The following is a 3,483-nucleotide window of genomic DNA, read 5'->3' on the forward strand; positions in this document are numbered from 1 at the left end:
GTGACAGCGGCCGGGCGGTCACGCGCTCCGGGGAGGGGGCGCGCACCTGGCGGGGTGCTCCACGGCGGGATCGCCTCCGCTTCCCTGTCCCGGCCCACGGTCTGGCCGTGCGACCTTCGGGATCCCGCGCCCTAAACACTCCTCCCGGGGCCGGCTGCCTCCCTTCGTCGAAGTGGATGCTTTGGGGTTTGCCCCTGACTTGGCGCCGGCTCCGGGATGCCCGAGAAGCCGCCCCGAGGCCGCTGGGCTGGGGGACCCGCGGGGTCGCCCCGCCGACCCGCGCCCCGTGCTCCCGGAGCCTCTCTGCCCGCGTTCGTGGGCCCCGGCTTGGGCCCCGCGAGGTCCCGGCTGCTCCCGGGGCTCCGACTGCCTAATCTTTGCATTTTTTCAGATCTCTGATGCTGCGGGGTTGGGTCGTTTTCGTTGTCGATGGTGAGTTTGTTTTTACTCACCGGGCTCTACCGTCAACTTAAAAGCTCTCGCTGTAACTATATATTGTTTGTAAATCAAAGACGCCCCGAAAGAGCACGGAAGTGCAACGAAACTGAAAAGGGCAGGGAGTAAGGAGACCTGGTTTTGGTCTCTGGAGTGGGCCTGCTGTGTCGCCGTGTCCCGGGGAAAAAAGGTAGAGCTTCACAGTTTCCTACGGGAGGGGTAGGGCGGGACGCTATGCCTCGAGGCACAAATGCCTCCAGGTTACATTTGCATTTGTGCTTTGCTTGGCCAGTTTAGGGTTTCCTCTCAAACGGTTGGAAGGGCCAAGCGCTCTGAAGCCAGTTAGCCCTTCCCGCCCCACCCTGGTGCACGCACATCTCCGCCTTCCCCCACCGGGTTGGCCCAGTATAACTGTGCACACTGCGTTACAGCTGTTAAAAAAGTTCAGAGATACAGAGCATGGGTCAACAGGAAAGATGATCAGTGGCATTTATGAAGCTCCACGCCCCAAGGAAGTAAATCTGATTTTCTTGAACTTCATTATTCTATTCAAACGTGTAGCCTCTAATCCTGGAGGAACATGGGTTCCAGCACAGAGAATGACAAAAGAACCCTTTCTGTTTTACACACAGAACCTGAGGATGTTGTCAGCACTCCATAAATAATAGCGACTGTAATAATCATGAGTTCTGATCGGCACATCCCAGATCTGAGCCACTAATCCAAACAAAAGCTTGTTAACTTTATTAATTTACCCTAACGGGGCAAGAATGATGAGAATAAACAGTTGGTTCTACCTAATTTCTCACTCCCGCAGACATACCGTTCATCATCATGGGCCAGCCTGTAGATTCAATAATTAAATTATGTACGGCTTTTGGTGGATGCGGGGAAAGCAAAGAGAAAAATACTTCATGGTTAACTATAGATTTTTTTTTTTTTTTTTTTTTGCTTTGGTAAGAGTCAGGCTTGAAAAAGCTACACAGATTAAGATGATGCTTTTTAATGTCAAGTTAACTTTACTTGGCTGGCTTGTTGCCACTAAAATGCATTCTATACGGAGCCCTTGGTTCCCCTCCCCCCTCCCAAATCCACTGCTTGGTCTTTGTCAGGCTCATCTATAGTCTTCGAGTCTTCGTGGATTCATTTCTCTTCTTAGCAATCTCCAGCCAATACATCACCAATTGCTGCTGGGCCTTCAACCACAATATCATTAAGCTTTCTTCCTTCCTCTGCTCTGTAAAGACTGTCATACATAATTTAGTTACTTCTCATCATTCTCCATTTTGGTCAGCTCACACACTCCCCTCTGCAATAAATTCAGGATCCTGCTTGCTGCAAACACATTACCCTGAATGTTCCTGCATTTCACAGCAAGTCTCTGGCCTTACAAGATGACATCATTCATAATACAGGAAACCCTCCTGATTCATAGTCTCAGAACTTGAAGTTTCAATTATTCTGCACCAACAGCCAACCCAGGCAGCCAAGGAGGAAGAAAAATGCATTCCTTGGTTTATCTTGCTCATTAACACCTTGTAACTCCAAGCGTGACTGTAAGTGTTAAATCTCTCTTGCTAACACCTTGTGTTTTGGTTTATAATTGAGGATCTTTCTCCACCTACCCCAGGCCCAGAGGCTCACTCTGTTTTCAGCCACATCAAGAGCAAGGAGAGGGGGCTTCCCATAGGGGTGAACACAGACGTTTGTTAAGGACTCCTGTCTCAGGCTTGGTGTGGCTCCTCTGTTTACGGGACTGTGGGTTATCTATGCCTGATCTATAGTATAAGCTGGAATATATTTCAGTACCTCAAAGGTGGGGGATCCAGATTAAAAAGATAGAATTCAGGGCACCTGGGTGGCTCGGTTGGTGGAGTCCCCGACTTCGGCTCTGGTCATGATCTCATGATTCGTGGGTTTGAGGACTCGAGGATATTGTCAGCACTCCATAATTAGTAGAGACTGTAATAATCATGAGTTCTGATTCACCACCGTCAACGCAGAGCCCACATCGGATCCTCTGTCCCCTCTCTCTCGCTTCCTGCCCCGCTCATGCTCCTTCTCTCTCAAAAATAAATAAACATTCAAAAAAAAAAAAAAAAAAAGGAAGAAGAAGAAAAGAAAAGATAGAAGCGAAGGCGAGATTCTTGGGGGGCTGCCTCAGATGGGGCTTTGATGGCGTTCATGAATGTCTGCTCTATCAAGATACTGCTTACCACTTCCCCCCGCGCCCCCCACCTCTTCTTGCCCGAGAAAGGATGTGGCTTGCAACCCAGAAATAGAGAGTCTGGAAAGCTGCCAGTGTGTGCATCAGGGTTATCATGGGAGAAGAGCACAGGCCTTGGACTCAGACCAGAGTCTGAACTGTAGTTCCATTTCTTATTACCCAAATGACTTTCAGAAGGGACTCCTGTTCTCGGAGTCTCTGTTTCCTCATCTGCAAATTCGGTAACATTCGATCATTCAATCTTTTTTTTTTTTTTTTTCACTAATTATCTGTGTGCTCAGTGTTGCGAACACCAACAATAAGCCGGATCGGCCAGTCCTTGCCCTCACGGGGCTTAGAATGTCTCAGAATGTCGTTGCTGGCTCAGTTAACACAATAAATGTTCTGATGAAGGGCAGCTGGGTGGCTCAGTCGGCTGAGCGTCTGACTTCGGCTCAGGTCATGATCTCGCAGTCTGTGAGTTCAAGCCCCCTGTTGGGCTCTGGGCTGACAGCTCAGCGCCCGGAGCCTGCTTAGGATTCTGTGTCTCCCTCTGTCTCTTCCCCTCTCCCACTCACGCTGTGTCTCTCTCCCTCTCCAAAATAAATAAACATTAAGAAAAATTTCTTTTAGTGTTCTCATGGAAGTTTCCTTTTGGGATATCTTGGTTCTTAATCCAATAGTCATGAGGGTCAAAAATTGTTTTTCATAGCTCATCAGCTTAGATGCAAAGTACCACGGTTCCTGTTTTTCAGAGGAATAATTGTTTATATTTCCATGAAGCAGTCCAAACTAGAGAGAACTGTTTAAACCTTATGTAGGGGAATGACTGGAACATCTGC

The sequence above is a fragment of the Neofelis nebulosa genome, chromosome 3 (genome assembly GCF_028018385.1).
Source record: "Neofelis nebulosa isolate mNeoNeb1 chromosome 3, mNeoNeb1.pri, whole genome shotgun sequence".
Taxonomy (NCBI): Eukaryota; Metazoa; Chordata; class Mammalia; order Carnivora; family Felidae; genus Neofelis; species Neofelis nebulosa.